We start from the raw sequence: 26957 nt of genomic DNA, 5'->3' as shown, positions 1-26957 counted from the left end.
CCATTAAAAAGTTCAAAGAAGATCACACAGTGCCTGGGGCATCTTCTGCCTACTCTTCTACTGGCCAACATGGACAGGAAATTTCTCCAAACATTCAAGGTTCCTTACACCCTTCCCGATCTAGCCAAGGATATCTGGGATCTCCTAATTCTCCCCAAAATGCTCAGGGTCTTTCCTTATCCAGCCAAGAGGTAATGGAACTATCCAAATTTTTCCAATACTCTATGGGACATTGAACATCTGCACAGGCATCTCAAAGACTACTCACTTGTGCTGACAGTAAAATCATAATGCCTGCTCTTCCAGAAGGCTTTCCAAAAGGTTATCCATTACACTACATGACTCTCTTCTTTCCAATTTTCTTCCAAAGCATTTTGGAGAAGAACCCTCTGGTCAAGAGGACCTACAACAGGAGTGTAAGTCACATAAAGGGGGCTCTAAACCTTTTCCCCCTAGGGTAATGTCAGTGATTTGTCCCAAAAGTATCATGTCCCACATCCTTTCCCTAGCAGAGTTGAAAATGTTTGCCAGCTGCCAAAACAGGGCAGAGAGCAAAGTCTTCTCAAAAAGACATCCAAAGATGTTTCTCTTTCCCCCCAAAGTGTCCTATGCAATCTGTTCCTACTAGAGTTATTTTGAGACCTGACCCTCCTGACCAAGGGAATTTCAGTCATTCTCCATGAAACCAAGAGGCCTTTCAAAGTCCTCTACCAATAAGAAATGTGCTCACATCATCTATTTCAGTCCAAAGGGAAATACATGCAATCACAATGTCCCAAGTGAGCCTCACACCTCTAATAAATGCTCAAGGAAAGAGAAAAATGTCCACACCTACACCAGGAGCTCAAGGATATTTGCCATTCCAAGAATAGGATCTTGTGAGTTCCATACATACTCAAGACGTGGTAGAAATTCCTGAGTCTTCCAAAAGGCCTTTCGCTTCTGCACATACAGGAAGTGAACTAGAACCATCAGCATCTTCCACAGGCAGTCTGAGACCTTCTCAATCTTTCAAAGGGCGACTTAGAGTGGACACCATACCAGTTAACACTCTGAACTCTAAAGAAGAGGGTCCTCAGCATCCCTCCAAATTCAGAAAATTTGAGCTGCCCCAAACTTTATAGGAGACTATTAGATCTTCCCTATCACCTCAGGAGGATCAGCCTTCTTCCCCAACTAAACAAGATACTATAGATTCTTAACCCCCTACACAAAAGCCTGTTGGTCCTTCTTCATGCCAGCATAAGTCTCTAGAAATTTTCAAATGCCAAAAATCCTCTGGGTTCTAATTCATATTCAAAAGGCCCCATGGAAGCTGTTTTGCCCATCCAGCTGTCTATGACACCTGAAAATTCTATACAGAAGTTGTTATCCACTTTTCCATCTGAAAAAAAGTTTCTTGGAACTTCCACTAGTACACAAGGAGGTCAAGAAATTCGACTACCTGCCCATGGGGATTTTATACCTTATACACCTATCCATGATGCTCTAAGGAGATGCCACTTTTATTAGTAGACAGGGAGGTAGTGAAATTTCACTACCTGCCTATGAGGCTCTTCGATCTTTTACACTTGTCCATGATGCTCTAGAAGAAACCATATCTACACAGGTATCTCTAGGGCCTTCCCCTCATTTTAAAGCCAAGGTTAAGACTTGCACACTTACAAAAGACATATTAAGACCTTCCCCATCTGTGCAGAAGGTCATAGGATTTGTGATATTTGAACAAGGTGCTTTACAATTATCTCCATCTACCCAAGAGTGTTTCTTTTCCATGCCTTCTCTGGTAGGAAGTAGTAGACATTTTCCCTCTACCAAAATAATACAGTCATCCAGTTTATAGAAGAAGAAAAAAAACAGGTTAAGATTTGATCTTTCTAACAAAGGAGACTACAGAACATTTTCTAAAACAAAAAAAAAAAAAGGGGGGGGGGAGACTTGAAACATCCCCTGATGCCAAAGAAACATCAAAAGCTACAATTTCTCCTCAGGTGAGTCTCACATCTTCAGTCTACCAAAGGGCATGTTGGACAATCCATATTTCCCCAAAAAGGCTCAAGATTATCTAACCAAAAGGCTCTTATGTGTTTACTATCTGGCCCAGGAAATTTCTTCATCTTTCTCAAATGATGCAGAACATTTTGACCATGCTTAAGGTAATTTGTCCTTTTGCAAATCAGACTTCAGGACTACACAATCTCCTTTGTGAAATCAAGGGCCTGAGGGAAAGTCCACATCTAAAAAAAGTCATCTAGAACTTGTCTTTAGCCCAAACACACAAGAAAATTTTCATATCTTCTAAAGTATCTAAAAACGCTTCTGACTAAAACATTATTGTTGTAGGATATTTACCATCTGCTCTAGGATATGTGAGACCATCATTATTTAACCATGGGCATCTAGAAACTTTGTCACCTATGCAAAGGTGTTTTGGTTTTTCAGGATTTTTCCCAGTATATCTGGGTGCCCATGGAACTACAGAACTTTGTCATCTGGCCAAGGTGTTTAGAAAAATATTCCATCTTCAAAAAGTTATTCAAGACATTCACTCCACATTCCAGGAGATCTGGATCTTTCCTCATCAGCACAATGAGTTTCAGGACATGAAATCTCAACTCATGAGTTTTCAGGAATTTTGATGTCCTTGCAAAGGCCTGTGGATTGTTCCACAACTACCCAGAGTACAGCTGCTACTTCACCAAGTACTCAAGAGAATTTATTACCATTGTTATCTCTCCAAAGTAAACTCAGAACCTGCCAACCTGCCCAAGAGATGGTAAGAACTTTGCCACTTAGACCAGGATCCCTGCCAATTTCCCCTTCAGCCATTGTAGCTCCTGGACCCAAACAGGTGGCTTCAGAGCCTGTGAGCCTTTCACCATTATATCATGATATGCCATCAAATTTTCCCCACATTCATGGAGTTCTAGATTTATCTCAGTATGACTCAGATTCTCCCCTAAATATAATGTCACTCACCCAATGGCAACAGGGAACACCCTCATCCTCAGAATGAAGTGTAGCACTTTTGTCTTCTGTTCAAGGGAGTGTGGGAATATCCTTAACTGCACAACAGACTCCAGAACTCACCACATCTAAACAGGGAACTCTCATTCTCTTTCTTGACCAGGTGATATGGCAACTTCCTCATCTTCTAAGGTTTATAAAGGACATTTGCCATCTGTGGATGTGGATATGTGGACATATTTATATCCTCAGAAATCTCCAGGACATTTGAAAAATGTCTCTGTTTTTCCAAAAAACATACTCTCTGGCTAGGATCCTGTAGCAATTTCCTTACCTACTATTGCTACTGAGGCTTTGGTATCATCATCATCATCATCATCATCATCATCATCATGCCAAGGGCATCAAGGTTCTTTGCTATCTACCTAGGATGGTGGAAAAGACTCACTTACTGCACCAAATGCTCAGAAAATTTACTCATTTTCTTCCCAGGCCTTAGAAACTTTGGTAAATATCCAAGGACCACTGCCCACTTACACACCTTCTAAACAGACTCTGCATTCTTCACCATCTACACTAGGTATTTCCATTTGCAAAGAACTCTTCAAATGTCATCACTGGCACAAGGGACCCTAGAGTCTTTTATATCATCCCAAAAGGAAGGGACAAAATACAAATAAGAAAAAGACATTCTGAGACAGTCTATATACCACAGGGGACTGTAGAACCATCAAGACGTAAAACAGGGCCTTTAGGATCTACTCAAGGTGCTCATAGGATGGCTCAAATATTTCCATCTAATAAAGGGGCTGAGAAACATTCTTTATCTCTTAGAAGGACTATGGGACTACCCAAATCTGAAACTAGGACTCTAAAATTTCACCATCTGAACCAGGACCTGTGAAAAATTTCAGTTCTTTTCAGAAGCCTTATACATTTTCTCTATCTATGCAAGATACCCGATGACATCCACCATCTGAAACAGAGGCTATGATATCTTCTCCCTCTACCCAGGGAACTAAGGAAACATTGTTATCTTCCAAAGGGAATGTGAAACCTTCATCATCTGCACCACCATCATCTCCTCACACTACAACAGGAAATCTAACAATTGTCAGTTGTAAACAAAGACCTCTAGAACAATCTGTACTGTCCAGGGGACTGAGGGTTTTTTAGTTATACCACAGGGAAATTAGAGCGTTCTGCATCTTTCCAGAAGAAGCTAGGGCACTCATCATACATAGTAGAATACCTGTATACCTTGCCATGTTTCCAAGGAACTACAGATCCTTTGCCTCCTACAGGGGTTATGCTAACTCCCAAATTTGAAAATAGGAAGTCAGAAAAATTTCCATCTGAAAAAAGATCTTCTTCATCCACCAGGACATAAAAACAAACAAACAAACACAAGCACACACACACACACACACACACACACACACACACACACACACACACACACACACACACAAACCCCAAAAACCAAAAAATCTCAACAACATTGTCATATTCCCAAGTGAAAGTGAAATCCTCAACTTCTCTATGATGTTCTCAGAAACTTCCACAAACTAGCAAACTATATCAGGCAATTCAATAACTGTGAGATGTAAGAAAACAACTCTAGAACACTTGATACCTGTCCAAGAAACTATGGGTGCTTTGCCATCTTTCCCAGGGTTTTTTAGAACATTCAGCATCTTTCCAAAAGAAGCTAGGGAACTCAACACACATGGTAGAATCTCAGGAAAACTCACCATCTGTTCAAGGGACTACAGGCCTTTTGCCACATCCTTCAAGTCATACAGGACATTCACAATATGACCAATGATCTCAGGAGTCTTATTTTGTAGTCCCAAGGATCTAGCACATTTGCTATCTACCAAACTTAGCATATATGTTGAGGCTTCTATAGGCCTTTCACCATATACTCAACAGTCTTTTGATCAGTCATCATCGTCCCAAGAGATTCTGGGAATATCAGATTCTGCCCAGTGTACTCATAAACATTTGTCTTCATTCTCAGGTTCTTGGGGAATGTCTTCATGTATGCTAAGGGCAACAGAAACATTGCAACATGTCCCAAAGCCCCATGGCCATTTCTCACCAACACAAGCTAGTCGAGCCCCTCCATATCTTTGCGGACACTTGTCACAACTTCCCTATATCCATAAGCAACTCTTGAGCTGAATGTATCTGCACAAATTTCTTCATTACACTCATCATCTACTCAGGTGTCTGGACAATCTTACCTGAATTCAGAATCCATGTAGGGACATCCCATAGCTGCCCAGGGATTGAAGAAATTTTCCCATGTAGCCCGGAGACTCTAGGTTACAAAGAAAGTGATAAGCAGGAACAAGGACATTTCCAGTCTGTTCAAGTACTTCTGGGAATTTTTGACCTGCAGAAGGAAGGTTAGGATCTTTTTCATCTGCACAAAGGGTTCTGGGAACTTCTCTATCTGCCTAAGGGTCTCTGTACACACCCAAACAAGAACCTTTAGGTACTCTGTCTTCTCTACCAAATTCGTTCAAACATCCATCTAATTACTAGAGGGCTCTCACATTTTCTCCATCTGTTCAACTTACAATGCTCATCATGTTAGCCACAGACTAATGAATATGTTCTCTCTAGCCAGGAAAATCAGGAGAAGTTTTTGAATTTCCCAAGTTATCCAGAACACTACCTATCTGCACCAGGTGGTCAGGGATATCCACTATCTATCACTGTAAATGTAGAACATTTGCTAACTTCTTAAGGGTAAAAGAAAAATTGCACAGTTGCAATTGGAAATTTGCATGTGCAAAGTTCTGTGTCATCCATCCAAAGGTATCCAGAACCTTCGACTGATTCAACAGGTATATTGGGATTGGGACAATGTAAACACAAAGAGACTACCATGGGCCCTTTGCCTAGAGTGAAAGAGGATGTCAGATCTTCTAAATCTGTTTTGCTTACTCTAGGAAGTTTGCCATCATCACCTCAAGAACCTGGCAGACATTCATTTTTTTACTCAAGGAGGTGTAGAAATATTCCCATCTGTTCCAGGGAATCAAGTATATTCGCAATCAATCCAGGGGGCCTGACACATTCCATCTTAGCCCAGGCAATGACACATCACTCAGGACCTGCTGAAGGGGCTCTACTGCATTCAGCTTTTTCTCCAGCAGAATCAGAAGCAAATGAATATTCTCCATCTTTCTGAGGGACTTCAGACAGCTCCAGATGTGCTGGACTGCATCTGAATCTTACTATATCACTACATGTGCCACCATCATCTTTGAGATCTGAGCAAGGAACTGTGGGATTCTTGTCTATCGCAAGAAAGAAGTCTGAAAGTGACTAAAACTAAAGACATGATTCTAGGGTCTTCCTTGTATTCTCAGGGCACTGAGGTGGCATTGTTTATCTGCACAAGCCACAGTAGGAAAGTACATATCTGTAAAGCAGACTGTGGGAACTTTGCCTCCCACCCCAAGACGATTGGGGTCTATGCAAAATACTCAAGTGCTACCAGAATCTATGTCAATTGATCAAAGGTCTCTGGAAATTTCTTCATCTTCACAAGGAACTGTAGGTTCTTCATCTTCCCCAGAGGTTTTTGGACATTTCTGTTCTGCCTAAGGGTCTCCTAAACTGCCCACATCTAAACAGTGGACTGCACAAAATGTTTCATAAGCTCAAGATAGTTTGAATGCTCCAACTTCTTTGCAGACAGTTATGAATTTTCGCCAACTGTCCAAAATTTTGCACAAAAATCCCCAGCTTTCCCAAGGGAAACTGGACATTTCCTACCTTTCCAGAAATCTCAAGAATACTTTTGTCCTTAACCATCAGATGTAGGACATTGCCCACCTCTACTGGGTTCTCAGGAGCATCTTGTACCTCCTACAGTGGTTCTAGAAGCTTTTCCATCTTTTCAAAAGCCCCCAAAAATTTCCAGGGCAAAAGAGGGAACTTTATGCATATAAAGTTATTTTTTCTTCAACCAAAGAAATCTAGAAAATTCAACAGGTTTCACAGGGATATTGTCACAATATAAAGAATCACAGAGTATTTTAGGACATTTTCAAAGAGTGAGAGAAGATGTAACATCTTCTCAGACTACTTCATCAGCTCTAGGAACTTTGCCACCATGACCTCCAAAACTTGGTAGACAATAACATTGTACCAAGGAGATGCAGAGACCTTCCCATTTGGCCAAGGGAATCCAGTACCTTTGTAATCTGCCCAGGGACCTCTGAAACTTTCTATCTCAGCATAGGCAATGATGAATACATCACAATGTTCTGAATGTTCTCATAATCCTCTGGGTCTTTTTTCCACTTAACAAGTGACTCCAGCATCTTCTGATTATTCTCATGAAAGTTTGAGTCCCTTTCTCTCTGCAAAGAGGACCTTATATCTGTCCACATGTCCACAAAGGTATATACAACAATCTACAACTTCCCAAAAGCTCTCAAATCCTTCTTTACATAAACAATGTATAGGAACTCAGTCCACATCTACACACTACACAGTAGCAGACTCACCAAATTCCTCAGTGTGTCAGTGATATACCCACCCTACTCAAAATATTGCAAGGATTTTGAGATCTGACCAAGAATCTCTGAGTATTTTGGCAACTGCACAAGGCACTGTAGAACCTTTGCCATCTTCCTAGGGGACTCTAGAATATTCCTCATTTGCATCAGGTGCACAAAAAAAATTCAACAGCTATCTCAGGATATGTGATATACAATGACTCACTTCTAGCACTTGCAATTTTTGCCCAACTTATTTCATTACTTTCTTCCCTAATCCTTTTGATTCCTTTCCTTACACAGAAGAACCTTTAGATCTCTCTAAACCTACAGAGGGGCCTTTGACTTCATACCAGGGACCAAATGAGTATTTGAATACTCCACAAAGGGTACAAAAACAGATCCAACTGCTTCAGATATGTCAGGTTCTTCCAAAGGATCCATGGCAATTTCTTTATCTGGACAGGGAACCCTAGGATCTCTATGATCTACCCTAGAGCTTTTGACAATGTCCCTATCTGTTCACGTGAATCCAGGACCTTTGTTATCTGTTCAAAAAGCTGGAGGCCCTTGCCTGTCCTTTAGAGGAGAATATGAAAGGTTGCACCTGTACAAAACACAAGCCAGGAATAGCAAATATTACACCAGGAGCTTTGGAATTTTCAGCATCTACCATAGTGCATCTAGGATCACCTTTACCTGTCCAATTATATTTGAGAGTGTCACAACCTTTCGTATTGAGTCAGAGACCTTCCCTGTCTTGTCATGGTGTAGTAGGAACATCAACATCTGCCCAACGGCCTTCAGAAACTTCCTTGTTATCCCAAGAGTCTCCAGGACCTTGTTAGAAAAATGCGGCTTTAGGATATTCACCATCTGATCCTAAGATCTTGGACTTTCTAATTCTGCGAAGGAAAAACTAGAAACAATGCCAAGTATGCAAAACCGTGAGGAAATACCTTCTGTCACCCAAGAGATCATAGAATCTTTGTCAGCCACATAAAATTCTCCCAGATTACCAGTTTCTTCAACACTTAGTCCAGAGTTGGAAGAATCTCTGCCATGTAACCAATCTGTTTCTAAGAGTTCAGAATCTGTGGCAGGGTCTCTAGAATCTTTGCTATCTGTTCCAGGGTCTCTGTGTCTTATGAAACACAATGTAGATGGGCTGAGCCCTTTAGTATCTGATCAAGGGATCCTTGGAACACCAACATTAGCCCAGGAATATCTAGAACTTTCTCAACTAGCTAAGGGGATTCTAGAACCTATGCCATCTAGAAAAGACACTGTGGGTACTTCCTTTTCAACAGAATTTCCCAGACTGTCACTTTGTACAGACAGGGACTTAATTCCAACCCCTTCTCATGAAGATGGCCAGATAGTTACTCTTATCAGAGGAAGAGCCCGAGTACTTCCAATTCTAACCAAAGGACATTGAAACATTTCTCATTTTCAGAAGGAGATATCAGATACTGCCTCTCAGAACTTGATGTTTTAAAATGCATCTCTTCTGCCAAAGGTAGCCTCACATCTTCCAAGTATGCTGAAAGGAATCCAGTCCTACCTCTACTCCTCCAAGAAGCATCTCCCCCTTTTAATCTTCACAATTGAGTTTCACATCTAGCATTCCTTACAAGAAAGATCTCAGTTATTCTCCTCATCCAAGGGGTTGTCCCAAAAATTCTATACTGCAAAAAATAAGACTAATGTTTTCCTCTGTAGATCAAGCAGGCCTGAAACCTGTCCTCTAAAAAGATGCTAGGTGGAAACACTGCCACTATTCCAAAATGCTGGTAAGATCTTGCACTTCTAAGAAAAAAAGTTGCAAATCTTAAAACTGTGACTACCATAACCCTCACTACTTCTGATACTGCTAAAGGAGCCTTTGGATGCTCACCATCTCATGAGGAGGGCCTCAGAAGTCCTCCACCATACCAAGGTGAATACAGACCATCCAAATCTATTTTATCTTATCAGAAAAGGACCGTTCTGAACAATGGGACAGTCAAGCTTCCCATTCAGAACATGAGAGTGGCAAACCATGATCCATGCCTAGAGAAAAGTGCACATAAACCACCCTATTCCTCATGAAGAGAGCCTCAGACATTTCATGTCTCCTCATGAGATTCTCTGAAATGCTACTTTTAATAGGAGGAGAGAGAGTAGTGCCTCTAATACCCAAATAGCCCTGTAAACTTCTCCTGCAGAACAAGAAGGCATTGAGTTATCTCCAGATGGAGAAAGTCCCCATAGAGGTGTCAAATTCTTGTCATCACCCCAAGAGGATATCAACCACCCTGTTTTTACTAAGTAGTGCTCAAAACATGTATCTACTGCCAAAGAGAGAGAAACACATAACTTCCATTAATACAAAAATGGGAGCCCACAGCATTGGCTATTTTCCTAGTGGGATTCATACATCCATGAATTCCAAATGGAGGTGCCACTTCATTCCCTGTTATGCAAAGTAATTACACGTAACATCTCAAACACAGGACATGATACTTGCTCTCTCTTGCCCAGGGAGAAAACAATCATTACAATGTGAATTTGGGTGTCCCTTTGTGACCCTTCTGTCCTAGGAGGCCACAAATATATACATCATATCAAAATCAATTTCAAAAGGATCACGGAGCAAAAGGGGAGCTGTAGTTCTTTCTTCTCCCCTAAAAGGGAAAGTCAGACCATATCAGTCTGAGCATTGTGAACTCAGACTTTTCAGTTCTCACCAAAGGGACATTGGCTATGTGTCCTCTTTCAGTAAGGCTCAGAATGCTTTAGCCTGAAAGAGGCAGGCTCTCAAATGCCCAATCTAAAAAAAATGTGCTTCACCGATGCTTTCTATGAAAAAAGAGATATCATAAATGCTCTAGGAAGCTTATGACTTAATCCTCACTCCCGAATTACTCCTTTGACCCAAGGACACACCAGAACTTTACAGCTTGCCAAATGGATCCTGTAAGGCAGTCCTTCTCAAGAGGGTGGCCAGTGCCCTTCTCTCTTTTACCCTGGCATTTTCAGTTCTTTTTTTGACCCACAGGGTGCCCTGTTTTTCCCTTTCTTTGCCCCTTATGAGCAACATGAGTTTAGAACTTTTACTTCTCATCAACCATCTCTACATCTTACAATTTCTACTCCTAGCTGCTTCAGATGCACATTGAAACATCACATATGTCCCTTGGACTAAAAGTACAAACAAACCTCCCTTCTGATTAAGAGTATCTAACAATTTGTAGCCATAAGCTATATAATTTCCAGCTCATGTAGAATAGTATGTAGAATAGTATGTGCTTCTTCTGATCATTGAGGACCTAGACTAACTAGATCTGATGTAATCCATGACAAATCGATTTCCTTGATATACGGGGCATTGAGTGCTCCTTTTTCTGATCCTCTGACCTCATTACCTCAGTCCAAGGATCTGGACCCATTTGCTTCAATGGCTGGAGTCTAAGAGTAGCCAGCAATTTCATAAACCCAGGACATATACTTATATGTTGTCCAGTAGAAACAAGTAAGCCTTGCCATGTTCAGAAGTAGGCAGCTGATTTACCAGGAGAAATAGCTGGGAAGTTCCTCCTAGCATACTGACGATTGATTATGCTGTTGCATGGCCTGCATGATATTCATATTCTGGGTTCCCAGGAAGCCTCGATAATGAAATATTCCAAATATTCCTCCCAAAATTGACCTTTTATCTTGAAAAGATACAAGAGTGTTTGATATTTCTGCTTTCCCAAATGTGGTATGAGACTTTCTACCTCTAATGGATGCTATTTTTAATAGGTTATTTGTGGATAAATCAACATTTTCCTCCTTTCAAAGGGTCCTCCAAATTGTGTTTCTTTGAGAGAACCCTAAGATGTATTCCCCTATGCTTGAAGTGGGGTGTAATGCACTCTCCATGACTCAAGGATATGTGAGGTGCAATTGCTCTAAACCAGTAATCCAAATACAGATATTTTTCTCTATTAATTTTTAGACTTACAGCTTAAGAACCACAGATCATCCAAAATACTGTATACCAAAGGGTCTTCTGATCTGCCCATGCTGAAATAGGTATTCTCAGATTTTACCCAATTCCCTAAGTGACCTTAAACTAAGCTGTCTAGAACCAATGTGCTGGAGCTGCAAAAATGGCTCAGCAGTTAAGAGCACAGAATGCTTTTCCATAGGTCCTGAGTTGAAAACCCAGAAAACACATGGTGGCTCACAACAATCTAAAATGGGACCTGATGCCACCTTATGGTGTGTTTGAAGGCAGTGACAGTACAAACATATACATGAAATTGAATATATGTGCCTCACAACTTCCTTCAATAACCTAACAGTGGTTCAGACATACCCATTCTACATCAAATATGTTAGAAACTCACCAGTGTTGAAGGCTGCATTGACTCATGAGAACCAAAATTTTCAGACATTCTTTAATTGCCCTCAGAATTATCACTTCAGAACAAAGGTGTCATATAGGTCCTCAATGAATGAAGATATCCGGAGACATATGACATGAGAAGCAAGACTTCAGACTTCAACAACATCTTAATTTGGCCACAAATATGGCTCTTTAATATCACCATGCAATAGCATTGATGAATTCACAATGGGGCTTCAGATGTACCCCACCAGAACCGGGATAATTTATATTTCAAGCATAAATAGCAACTCCGTCAAGTCACACAACCTTAGAAGTAAAGTATCCCATGATTTCAAGGGGGCTGACCCCCAGTTGGATTATCTTTTGAAGAAGGCCTTAGCCTTACTTCCTCTAAACATAGTAGTCCCTCACATTAAGGATATGACAAAGGGGTCTGCTGACCTTGAATAAAAACACTTTGTTCTTTCTCTGTCTGCACTGGAGGGGTCTGAGGCATGCCCCTCTGATGAAGAAAGTATAGAACTGACATTTGAGAGTAAGGAGTGTGTCTCATACATTCAAGTACAGATCTGGTGTGCTTAAAACTAAACCGTTGGTACCAAGAATTCACAGGAGTTTCACTCTTTGTTCATGGCTTACTCAGGTCTACCATTCAACTAATATAGACCAGAGATTCTCTCTCAGAAATTATTGTTTAGGGGATACACCTTTCAATACCAATAAACTCAGAGAAGTCTGGTTTCAAGTCCCATGGCCAATGAATAAAAACTTCAGCCTAGATCCAAGGTCATCTCTCTTTAAGTTGCTCATCATAAAGGTAATTGTCGTCAACACCCATACTTCTGTGGCCTATTGTAAGTATAAATAAGGAACAGATCCAGGAACTTTGAGCAGTCTTGTCAGAACAAACCTCAGAGTGCTGTCAACTGTGCAGTAGAGTCCTCAGGGATAAGAATTTTCTAGAGTTCTCTGAAAATGTGGATTTAAGGAGTGCCTGGTCCAACCTCCTCTACAGAAGGTAAACAGTTATACTCCCCTACTGTCCAACAGGATCAAGGGGCTTACTTGATTCCACAGTTATGGTGTTTCCCTTCCTGTGATGATTGAGGTCTTAAAAATCACCCCTTTGAGTCAATGGGCTCTCATAAAAAATAATTTCTGTTCGGGAACCCATGGGATATTTTACCTCTGACAAGGAGCATTTTTCTCCCTCTGGTCACATTTCAGATAAATCAAGTCGAGGAGGCCAATCCTGGGACCTTATGCCACTTCCTTGACTTCAGTCACATGACATGGTGTGAAATCATCATTCTAACACAGTTCTGGTGGTTGAACATAATTCTTAGGAGGCAATCATGCTGAAGACAGTAGCTCAAGCTTTTCATGAATCATGGTATCAATATTTGGTGTCTTGCTAATTCTGCTAAAGATATGGATACTCCAGAATGTGAAGAACCATTAGGTGTGGCAAAGGAGGACCTTATGAGTTAAGGTAAGCAATTTTTTGTACAAACTATTATGGAGATTTTCATACTCTGATCATCTCTCTTGTTACAAGGACAACACCACCTCCTTTCTCCCCAAGTAATACTTACTCCATCTGTCTTAGATTAAGGAGTCATCAGATCTTACCCTGAAGCAAAGCGAGTCTCTGATTATACCAGTTTGTCCAAAGGAGTTTTGGACATACTTTTAGGTCGAGGAATCCCACACAACTTACTGATATTATGAACTGAACCTTAAATATATATACTAATGTTTCCCAGATTTTCCCTTCAGTTCAAGGTAAACTCTAGGTTCAAAAACTTTTCAATGAAGAATCTTTGACGTAAATACTCTGACAAGGAACAAATTTACATTTTATCTTTGAATTGGGGAAATATAGACACACCCTTCAGTTTGAAAAGGTCTTAATACAAATTTTGTTGCTTAGGGAGCCTACTGAAAAGCCACTTACATGAAAACTAAAGTTGATGTTTATTTTCGCTTGTGGAAAATTTAAATCAACATCTCTTGACCATGCATATCTCAGAAAATTTACTTGTCTTAATAGAATCCTCAGGACTATTAGTCTAGGAGTTCCTAAAATTTCCAATGTTTCCTGGGTGGCCAGGCATGCTCAAATAAAGAAGGGATGTCAAGCAACTCTGAAATGATGTCCTGAGACATGACAGTAAATATATAAGCCCTAACCTAACTTCTATTTTTAAGCCTGTCACTTGAAATAGAGCAGTGCCCTCTTTGTTGGCTATGCCTGGCATGCTGCTTTACAGAGAACATAGAGCAAGAGGTTACCAAACAATTCGTAAGAAAAATGCTCTGATTGTTGGCAAACACACCTTAATTTCTCAGAACACATGTGTATTCTGAATTGTGAGTTCATTTGCACTTGATAAGCTGTTTTCGACATCTTCTTCAAATTCCAAAGATAAACATTTGCCTGAGGGATTCTGTGATCTTTCTTATCTTATTTATCCTCCCAACATATTCTCTTTCTCAAAAATGATATTCCTATATATGGTCAAAGTAGTTTTATCCCTAACTTATCAGGAAAATTTCCAAAAGTGACTCCTTCTGTAAACAGGTACCCTAGTTCACTCTGGTGTGAAGTCCCATAGTGATATTTCAAACTGGATCAAAGTACCTGTGCCATCTGTTTCCACACAAGTCAATAGAAATGAAATAACTTCATTAATTCTGCTTAGACCTGGATAATGAATAAAGTCAAAGAAGTATCCTAGCCAGCAACAGTCCTCAAAAGCCTTTGGAAGAAGGATATGTTGCTTCCGTGTATCTCCTCAATGAACACAAACTATGAAAATAAAAAAAAAAATAAAAAACTCTGAATAAGAATTGAAAATTGATAATCATTGCTGGAAACATACTCCACTGTATAAGGTACCAGAGACCTTTACCTTGGACAGAAGTTTATATGGCAACGTCACAGTCTGCCTCAAGAAGTTTCTGTCCTCCTCTTGCAGTAGGGATTCAGAGATTTCCTTTCCTACATGGGGCTCATATTTTCCAATGTTAACTTACTTTTTCTCACTAAACTGAATATAATGTCACAACTCTCCTAGGACTAACAAGGCCCTAGAACCTATTAGCAAAGTGTGGCCCAAAACATGTATTATTATACCTTACATTGAATATTCCTATTCCAACCATGTAGTTTTGAGCCTTTATTTCCTTAAAAGGCTTTTAGACCATGGGAGACTTATACCACTTATTCTACATAAAAGGGCATCTAACAATCCCTGTCTTCCCAGTAGGAGTATGGGTCTATTGTCTACTTCCATTTACCAAGTGGATTTTAAACATTCAGTTTCAGCAAAAGGGGCCTTTGGAAATCAAAATCTATTGAAAGGACTCTCAGAAGTAGCTTCTGTGTAGAAGGGGAGTTTCAGACCTCCACCCTCTGTACTAGGACACTTCAGATCCACCTCTGCAATTAAAGAACCAGCATAGATTCTCTACTGGATTTGCCTCACAAATACCCCGATCAACTAAGTTTTCTTTAAACATATCCCATTTGTCCAAGATATCCACACAACACATATGTGAACAATGTCACCTCACATTTCTCCCCTTTTAGATGATAGGGCAGAAAATAGAAAACTGAAATTGTCTCCCATATCCTGTGCCTCAAAATTGGTCATCAAAATGCCCCATTCGTATCTTTTATTCACAGATGTGTGCAGCTGAAAACAGCCTTGCGGAAACATCAATTCATGCATAACTATTTATCATGTTGGGAGATTGTTGTGACCATTGCCTGGACACTCAAAGTTGTTACACAGGGTATGTATATGGGGAAAATTCTTGGAAGCTAGTGAGGAAGAGTCTGAATCGTCTTACAGTTCTCAGTGGAGCCTAGGAAATTCCCATGATGACCATAGCTGAACTGGACATTTCTAACCTGGAAAATAAGACTTGGGACCTCTACTTTAGGATCCAAGATTTTCACGATTTCCCCTCTGTTGACTGTGGTCTTAGAATGTCTCATTCTGAGAAGAGGTTCTCAGAAGTCTTCTATTCCCAAGATGCCTCTCGCACTCCTTGCTTTTTGAAGTGGCCAAGAAAATTATCCTGTGTGAGGCTCAGTGAGCTTCAGTCTTTTCCTTTCCCCAAATATGGCCTTAGATCTTGGTGATATCTACAAGGGAGAACATTAACTACTGTATTTGACCAAAGGAAGGTGACAATTTTCTTTATACTAAAAGTGAAATTAGATATGCTCTGTTGAATCCTCAAGCATTCTCTTATGACTTTGAAGTATATCAAATGTATAATCTCTAAATAAGAAAGATTCAAGCTTTTCACCTTTTATAAGGATGGGTATGTGTGTTGGAGGCCTCATATCAACAGGTGCATTCTGTCTCTTTGTTGGGCCAGAGTTTCAGACATCTTGAGGGAACAGTTTAATTGAGACAGGGATCCTACTACAGGAATGCCTTTTTCTTTAATATCTTTCAACCTCATTAATTCAACAACAGGGGTCAGATGCTTCAGTCTATTGATTGGGTGAAAATATCTGCATCTGAATCATTAAGCTGCTATTTGGGTCATTTATTTAGGAACATTTCTTAAACTTGTTGTATGTGTGTGTGTATGATAGCTAATGAAAAGAAAATCTCTAAAAATATATACTGTATATTGTAACAGAAATATAATGTTGGTTCTAGGGCCCCGATTTGCATTCAGTTCAAGATACAGGCATTAATCAGTGTTTCTCTGTGTTTCTTATAATGATTGTGGGTAACTGAAATAAGCAAAGCTAAACCAAACCAAACCAAAAGAAACAACCGCGTCTATACATTGTCTTGTCTTCTACTGATTCACAATTTGTTAAAGTCCATGCTCTTGGATATAACTACAGTTTGGAATTGTCCTGCCCCTACTCTGACTCATAATAACAGATTGCATTAGCTCAGATACCTTATTTTGTAATCTGAGTGCATGTGTGATTTAGATATTAGTTGATTGCTAAGAAAAAGCACAAACTGTGTAGGAAAGTGAATGAATGTTGCAGATGACATTCCAATATCATCCCCTTTGTAGGAGAGAATTGAAGAGAATCTTTATTCATACTAAGTGTTAGAGAAGTATATATATATATTGAGAGAGAGAGAGAGAGGGATTTCATCACAAAGAATAGAATATTGTTGAGCACTGATAGAAATTTTAGTACTTATATTGTATATTGCTTTTGCAGAAGACCTGCTTGCAATAAATAGCCTCTGTAGGTTTCTGAATTCAGATACTTGTAGTATGAATGCTAGGATGACTGTACTTATGAAGAAATAATGAGCAGGTGAAACAATCAGATGCAAATGTATGGAAACAAAAAATGGACAGAATCTGCTGAACCATTGGTTTAATTTGAGAAAGACTGAAGGAGGCTGAGGAGGACCAGCTGTCTCAACTACTATGGACCCAGAGTTCTCCCAAATGCTAGACAACCAAACAGGCAGCATATGCGAACTATCAGAAGGTCTCTAAAACATACACAGAAAAAAAATCTGCTTGATCTCTATTCAATCAGAAATGATGCACCAAATTCTCAACAAACTAGAGACACCAAGGTGTTTAGAGATCCGGTAGGGTGGAGACTTGCCCTTGGAGACAGTGAATGGGCAGTAGATATGGGACGTGGAACAGTAGGAAGGTGGACAATGAATGAATTAATTAATAAAAAATAATAGTGCCACGTAACCAGGTCCCCTATTCTCTAATTCTGCAATCGGAATCCAAGAAAACTCACATGAACCCATAATAACATACACAAATATATATATATATATATATATATATATATATATATATATATATATATATATATATATATATATATATATATTTGAAATTTCATGATTTTGAAATTTATTTTAAAATAAAATTCACTGGAACACAGATTTTCTTTCATTCGAATCATTTACACACATTTGCTCTCCTAGTGTACCCAAAATATTGGTTATTCTTCATATAAAAGGCCAAAAATCTACTAACGTAGCTTTCATCTGGATCCACTCCAATTTTATCATTCATTAGATTGTAATCTGGATTTATTTGGACACGAATTAAATTTATATTTAACATTCACTTATTGGTGTTAGGTGGAGGTAAGGTAGAATATCAGGGTCATGTTGGTTTTCATTTCTCTACTGATATGATCATTGATTTCAATAAACAATACCCTGCTGGGGGCTAGAAAGATGGCTCAGTGGAGTTCATGTATTCTCGGCAACTCCGTAAAATTCCAGGCATGTCTATTCATATCTGCAACATTGTGGCGTGGAGACAGGTAGATATCCCAATAGTGTATTGGCCAGTCAAACTAGTCAAAATGGTGAGAGGGTTTCACTCTAAGAGAGCAAGTGTTGAAGACATTCTACACATTACTTAACATATGTGTATGTGTGACATCAGACTTGGGAACAGAAACTGCACTCATATACAGACACTAATCACCCTACCATACCACCCATGAAACCTTGAGTTCCACAGATCTATAACCTATGTGTCTCTATGAAATATGAAGATTTATACTCTCATTGTCTTGATAATCCTGTTTTCTGTCAAATGCTAGAAGCTAAACCAGTGTATTCTCAGACTCAGGATGATACGTCATAACTTTTGGACTTTCTGGAATAGCAACCAACTATCAGCAGAGACACTTTTCAATTTACCCTGGCGTACAGGTTCAGAAATTCAGTCCATTTTCATCAAGGTGGGAATATGGCAGGATCCTGGTAGGCATGTGCATTTGCAGCTGAGAGTTCTACATCTTCATCTGAAGGGTGCTAGGAAATGTGTAGCTTTCAGGCAGCTGGGCAGAGGGCATTAAAGTCCATGTTCACAATGATAAATTTCTTTCAACAAGGCCAAACTTACTGCAACAAGGTTATTAGCTCCAAGTAGTGCCACTCCCTGGGCCAAGAATAGTCAAAATATCAAATGTGTTTTTGAATGTTTGTGTTTGTGTTACTTTGGGTTTTATTGCCATCATGACCACACCAGACAACAAACACAAACAAAGAGAGACAGAGAATAAGTGAGAGAGAGAGAGAGATACAGAGACAGAGACATAAACAGAGACAGAGACAGAGACAGTGACAGAGACAGAGACAGAGACTGAGACAGAGACAGAGACAGAGACAGAGACAGAGACAGAGACAGAGACAGAGACAGAGAAAGAGTGAAGAGTCTCCAGGATCACAGTAACTCTTGAACACTTTGTAACTTATTTTCAGAGGTTTAATCCATTATTATCATGACTGGAAATATGGAAGCATTCAGACAGACACAATGCTAGAGAAGGAGCTGAGAGTTTTACATCTTGATACACAGGTAGATGATGGAGACTGTGTGTCACACTGGGGACAGCTTAAGCATAGCCGATCTCAAAGTCCACAAGCACAGTATTACATTTCCTCCAACAAGGCCACATCTACTCCAACAGGGTCACACATACTTCAACAAGGCCACACCTCCTAACAGTGCCACTCCTACTGGCACTATTTGTTCAGGACCTTTAAAAGTATTCTTAAAACTGTTCAATGGACAAAAGGTAACTTTAATGAAATAAGTACAGAACGATTGAAAAAATAAACTGGAATATGGATGTCTTGATTACTGTTCTATTGATGTGAGATGAAATATTTAATTGTGGTCTTACAGTTTCAGAGGGCGACTCCAGGACATCATGGTAAACACCATGGCGACAGGCATGCACACGTGTATAGAGCAGTAGCTGAGAGCTCACAAACAATACTCCAGACAACAAACACAAATAGAGAGAGACAGAGAATGAGAGAGAGAGAGAGAGAGAGAGAGACAGAGACAGAGACAGAGACAGAGACAGAGACAGAGTGACAGAGACAGACAGAGGCAGAGACAGAGAGAGAGAGAGAATGAGGAGAGAGAAAGATTGAGAGAGAGAGAGCCTGTTGTTTTTTTTGTTTGTTTGTTTTTTGTTTTTTTTTTTGTTTTTTTTTTTTGATAGTTCAAAAAATAGTGACAAATATCCTTTAATAAAAATACAAATCCTAAATCTTTCTTAACATCTCACCACCTGGAAAACTAACACCTTTGAATGTTTGAGCTTCAGTGGGCCACAATTTTTCAAAGAACGAAAGCATGTAAAAGAAAATGAAATCTAGTAATAAGTGTCCATGTCACTTCGTAGTATATTTTATATCATTACTTTTCTTTTCTCAGAGGTTAGGGTTATTTGCACAAAAAGAGACTAATCAGTCATCACTATCACATAACCCAAAGGCATCCTAACCCTGCCAGATTTCTGCTTGAATAATCACATTGGCATTATTTATTTGTACGGAAACATAGCCCTTCTCCCTGACTTAGTTAAAAGTGTGGGACCAGTTGATGTGCAATTAATTTTGTTGATAATGGGACAAAACAGAAGCCTATAGGATTGACTGTATTGTTCCTGAGAGCTGAAGATTTCACTTCCATTTAATAAAATGTTATAAATATGATTTTAACACAAGCCTAAAATTGTGAAAAAGCTTTGTTTTCATATTTTCATTATTTACAGATCATTCTATGCTATATAAATGAACATAGAGGAGGAAACCTTTTGGTGTCACTGACACACACACTTAACTGAGGTCTCCTTTGCAGAGTAAGAAGATTTATCTATTCTCTATATTTGGGGTGTTTGCTTCTGGAACCCTAATGATATAAAGTCTCAGGTTTCAAGTCTAAAACAACATTGCATTTGCATATAAGCTATGCAAAGTAACCTCTTGTATATTCTAATCATATTTATGTGTGTCTGCATAGAGAACTGTACAGGTAAGATCAAAGGCTAGGGAAGGGTGTAGTGTGTTCTGCTACTTTACTCCCTAATTTATCCCCTTGTACAGGGTTTGTTGCTGAGCTGGTAGTGAGGCTGGCTTTCAGGAAGCCACAGTCATCTTCCTGTCTCTGCCCCTCCCAAAATCCTAAGCACTGGTGTTGTAGGTGAATGTTTGAAAACACACATGGCATTGCCTCTGGGCCATATCCCCTGATCCTTCTTTATTTTAAATAATCTCTGGATTACTTTTGCCCTTAATGTAATGTAAGTGCTATAAAAGGAGATGTTATTTAGGAAATTGAAATATAAGTGGTCTGTATATGTTCAGTACAGTATTAAGAACTACATTAATTAATTCCTTGAGAACTTCATGCAATATATTTTGATGGAATTCACTTTCTAATTCTCTTGATACCTCCAGACCAAAACCAGACCCATTCCCACCTTAATCCTCCTCCCAAGTTCAAGTCTCCTTTTCTCCCCTTTGATACAACCCATTCAAATCAATTGTGTTGCCCATAAACTCTTGGACATGGGGCTACCAGTAGAGCATGGCAAACCTATATCACCTTCAAAGGCCTTACCTTTGATGAATACTGTCTCTCCATCCTTCATCAACAGTCCATACATTTTTAGATGGGGATGATGGATAGTGATACCGTACCACTCAGGGATGGAAGGCAGACTGGTCTGATTTTATGCAGTAGAGACATACAGTGTCTCAATGACCTCTCTGCCTTATGAGATTTCCACTTTCTCTTCCTTGAGGGTTCCTAAGACAAAGCACCTCTACTGCTTGCCTCTTTCTGTTAGTATGCATATATGTACAAGTGTGTCTATATTATAGATGTTTCATTTTACATCCAAGTCAACACATAGTGGGGTTTGCAATCAACTGCTGGCACTATTTCACACTAGGCAATATTCCTTGATGCAGACTTGTTGGGACTACGTAACAGACAGAAACTGGGGATAGCTAGAAATCATCACATTTGGTTGTAGTATAGGTGAAATTTACACTTTTGACCTACATTTCTGGGTCCACCCTATGGTTTTAAGATGCAGGGATGGGGGATCAAGACCCTTAACTTGCATTGCAATTTCCTTCTTCTTGAACTCACATTTATAAAAGCTCCTGGAGGTGCTGATGCTGTTAACCTGGACATTTTCCTTTTGGAACTGCTAGACAGAGATACCATTAAAGAGACAGATAGTTCCTATCACTTTGTGTAACACAAAGAATGCTGTGGTGAAATGGGTTTGAAATGTCTGTCCTGGGACTTTGATGAAGGTTTTGGTCTGAAGTACAATGCTCAAAGGTAGAACAATATACACAATCTGAAATGTGATTGGACCCTGAGGGCTTTAATCTATGAGTTAATTGATTGATGGGTGTGCATGGAAGGGGTGAGAAACTTGTAAAGGAACTTGGTCATTTGGGACATGTCTTGGAAGTTATTTATTATCTTTGGTCGCTTCCTGTGTTGATGCTTACTGGCTGCTAATAAGTTGCAAAAATGTGTTCCTTCATGCCCCTTTCATATTCTTGTGACCATGGACCTGTTTTCCTTGTTGCTAGGCATCTTGTAACAGTGATGAAAATGATTTACATGAATGTTTCTCACTAGAGATACTGACTTGTCTGGTCCAGGTTAACCATGGTTTAATTCTTTAAGCGTTTTTCTAGAAATTTCATGCTAACTTTAAACCCAAAGTTACCAAGCAGTTGTACCTGGAAGATTCTGGCAGTGTATCTGATGTCTTAGAAATAAAGAACTTTGCTGCTTCCCACACTGGTCCTTCCTCTGCATTCACTACTGTATTTTAATAGATTGCAATATCATATGAAGTATCAGAAAATGAGGGAAAAATGGAAGGGAGGTGAAAATGTGTTAGAATCATTAAATTACACACTTAATGAAATCAATTGATTTTTTGTATACAAAGGAAACTTCAAAATTGCAGAAAAGGCTTAGCCTACTGTGATGCTGTTCATGGGAGTTGGTATTCATCATACCTCATGTGATGTAGCTGATAATAGTAGTGGGTTTATTACAGATGAATCAGACACGAATATGAGCATGAAGAGATAACACCGAGTTGCCTCAGGAGAAACAAATCAGGTAAAATTCATTGGATTTCGTTATGAGGAATTTTTTTTTCTTTTTTTTGTCTAAATGAGTTGGCAGGAAATTGGACAGATTGGCAAGTCTGACAGTAAGTGTAACACATATTAGAATGTGGGGGTTGTGTGGCTATAGGAAATATTTGTTCATGTCACCTCTTATTGAGTATCATTGCTGATAAACGTAGTTATCCTTCACTTATGCAATGCATGGAATTGGGTCTATGCAGGGGCAAAGGGGAGGAAATGCTGTTGAGTAATGTTTGGGTAGGTTGTTGAGTCTGTGAAACATTCCTGTGATGGGACTTTATTTTTTCTCAATCTTGACAATCTACAGTTACCTAAGAAGAGAGAACAATTGAAGATCTGTCTCTATTCACTTGGTTACTTGGTAAGTCTATAGTATATTTTCTTGGCTAATGAGTGATGTGGGAGGGCCCATCCCTGTGGCTAAGCTCATCAATAGTCATTTATAGATGGGAGCATTCTAGATTGTATTTAAAAAAATGGCTGATCAAGCCATAGAAAATTGGTGGTAGAATAAGAACGTTCTCTATTGACTCATATATATGAATATTTAGTCACTGGGAAGTGACAGTGAGTTTAAAGATTAGATGGAATAAGATAAGGTGTGGCTTCATTGGAGGAAGTGGGTGTGTCAAAAAGGATGGGTTTGAGTTTTAAAGAAGGCATTGCAATGGCAGAATCTCTCTCTTTGCCTAAGGATCAATAGTTCTCTATTGCTCCAATGATGGGGTCCCTCACTTGATGATTGTCCAAACTTCTAAAAATGTAAGCAAGCCTCCAGTTAAATGCTTTGTTTTCTAATAGTAGCCTTAACCATGGTGTCTCTTCACAGCAATAGAACAGTGACTAAGTCAGTGGCAAGCCAATAAGCAGTGTTTGCTGTTACTGATTCAACTTCCTGTTTTGTCTTCCTTGGTGATAGTCTGTAACCCTTCTATTTCCAAGTTATTTTTGATTGTAATATTCTACATTGTGAGAAAGAAGCAAACTAGAAAAATTACATCTCAGGTAGGTACATGAGTATATCTTATGTTTAAATAAAAATAAAATGTCTGCACATTATTATTTGTGGTTTTAAGATAAGTGACATTGGCATTATTAGACATTTTTCCTTAAGAATGTCTTACTATTTTTATTGTTGAAAGGTTCCACCATGTCCAAAGAGCAAATTCCATAGCAAAGGTTTTTTTCAGCTTATACTTCCACATTGTTGTTAATCATCAAAAAAGTTGGGACAGAAACTGAAACAACACAGGATCTTGGTATTAGAGGCTCATTCATAGGCTATGTTGTAGTGATGCTTATTGTCTTGCTCCTCTAGTCTTGCTTAGCTTGCATTCTAAAAAAACCCAGGAGTACCACCACAAGAATTTCAACACCCACAATGGAGTTGGTGCTCTCTCACCAATTAAAAAAATTCTGAACAGCTGGATCTTATGGAGGCATCTTCTCAACTGAAGCTCCTCTTCTTTGAAGACTCTAGATCTTGTTGAGTTGCTATTAAACCAGTGTGGCATTCTAAATATAGTTGGCCTATGAGGAGGTGTGGCCTTGTAGGAATAGGTCTGGCCTTGCTGGAGGAAACATATCACTCTGGGTCTTTAAAGCTCTGCCCAGTGTGAATCAGACCATACCTGCATGCAAAATACATATTTTTTCTTGGAAGCATTTGGATGGAGTTGCATAATTCTAAACTTCCTCTCCACCATTATGTCTGCCTAGACTCTGCCATATTTTCTGCCTTGATGATCGTGAAGTGAACCTCTGAACGTGTAATTAAATGTAGAAAAGCCCTAATGAAATGTTGTCTCTTATGAGTGGCCTTGGTCATGGTGTCTTTTCACAGAAACAAATCCCTAACTAAGAGAATCAGTTACTGCAGAAACTCTGCCAGATATTAAAATTAATCAACAATAGAAAGTATTTTCAAGTGCTGCAGCATACAAACTTATTCTAGAGAGAAAAATTGTAATGAATGAATCCATGGCATTTCAGCCTCAAAAAAATAAAAGTCTCTGCGTATAGATGGAACCCAGGCAGACCTCCATGAAGTACACGGGCTCCTCAGGAAGTGACCAACACTGTGGGCAACCTCATAACATTTGAAAACCATGACAACTGGCATAGAAAAAAGGTCAGCATATATGCATTGGTTACACCTTCAGTGTTTTCTAAGAATGAGGTCACACATAAGGAAAAGATTAGAATATCCAGGCTATAGACAGGCTGAAGGTATGTAGGGAGTCATATGTTTAGAGGAGAGTTAGGTGGAACAGGCCAGTGTGGGAGCTTTTTATGGTCATCTGGGCCTCTCATTAGAGACCTCCAAAAGATCGCAGGATTCATCAGAAGCAAAGAGTGCTCACAGAAGGAACTCAGGATCCATTCCAACCCGACATTATCTCACAGCATATTCATTTTCTCTTTTACTTTACTTTTGAAACTGATTACACAAAATCAAGGTTTCTGTGATGATTTAGGGAGTCTCATATATTTAAACATTCACTTCTGGATTGTCTGGATAAAAATGGACTCTAAGTACCACACACACACATACAAACACACACACACACACACACACACACACACACACACACAGAGAGAGAGAGAGAGAGAGACAAACACAAACACACGAATCTGTAATGATTGACTGGATAATTGTTAAGAAAACAAAGAGGCCAATGTGGATAGGGCCCAAGTTTGAATATTCCCAGAAACTTTCTCTTCTTCCTGTGACTCCTGCCTAACTTTTCGAGAACTCCAACTTAGAATTCATTTGTCTCTCAGTGCACTCTACTCTTTGTGTTCCTTATTGCTTTTAATGGTCACCATCAATTAGAACTTTCTTATCTTCATCCTGGTCTGTTTTCTGCATGTGAATTTTGGATTTCTTTAAAAAGATATCTTTATGGGATTAGAGAGATGAATCAATGGTAACAAGCACTTTTGCACCACAAGAATAGATCTGGTTTCTTGATTTCATATCCACTGGCCAGTAATCACCTTTAATGGCAGCTCCAGGGGACCTGACAACTCATTTCTCTGTGCTCACCTGTACTCAAAAGGACATGCCATATCCCCACCCACATAAGTAAAGATAATAAATCTTAAAATGTGAGACAGATTTCACTAAGTTTCATTATTCAAATGAAACCTGATTTTCTCTGATTTCTGAGACTATTTCAATCAGTTTTCTGCATTTCACCTTGTGTAACAAGGCCACATTTCTTTTAAATGTCCCTCTTTCCCCAACTTTTTGTTTCTCCTTCAGTGTTCACATCAGAGTTTCTACCTATGCTCTGTCCTTCTCCCCTACTTCCTAAACATCCATCTTTTGCTGCTATCTCTGCTCCTCCAAGTTCCATCTCCAATTCCTTATTCTACATGCAGACCAGAGAAGCTGTTCCTTTTAGCATGTATGATTTTAGGTGTATGTACTGTTCACCACCTGAAATGAAACTTTCATCTTCATTTGATATTCCTTCCACTGTAGGCCATCTCTTCCAGCAAATTGTTAACTCACAGAATATCATGTCACACTTTTAAATTTTTAGAGCAAAACACATTTTATTGGCAAAGATACTGGGATTGTCAAAGACCCTTATGTAGCCAACACAGGAAAAAAAAACTGTTTTTTTTCTTCCAGTCCTATACATTTACGTTTCTGTACTTTATGATTTTACAACTTCAAGAATCTTTGGCACCAGAGTATAGACATAGATATGGATGTCACCATGAAACTTGATAAAGTACACAGAAGGATTGGCTAGAATTTGGTAAACAACCTTTCTGAACTATTTGGAACCACCTTTTTTGGTGTACTGCACCCAGTTACCTATCAACACATCACTGTCATCTCCTGATCTCTCCTCAGCCAGAGGAGTGTCTGGAATGATGTGGAGGTTCCCTTTCTTGTAGTCATCCAGGAGCTGATAGAAGTAGAGAGCTGGATGCTTCTTGTAGGTAATGTAAAACAAATCCTTCATGATTGGAACCTGGGCTAGCACAACCCCCCTTCAGTTGTCCTCAGAGCCATCTTTACCCTTAAATTTGTGTTGTACTGCTCTGCCAACCAGGGCTCTGGCGAGGTGGGCATCCCTTACCTGAGGAAAT

Source organism: Mus musculus, chromosome Y, assembly GCF_000001635.26.
Source record: "Mus musculus strain C57BL/6J chromosome Y, GRCm38.p6 C57BL/6J".
Lineage (NCBI taxonomy): Eukaryota > Metazoa > Chordata > Mammalia > Rodentia > Muridae > Mus > Mus musculus.
The sequence above is the reverse complement of the archived record's forward strand: the minus strand, read 5'-3'. Positions refer to the sequence as shown.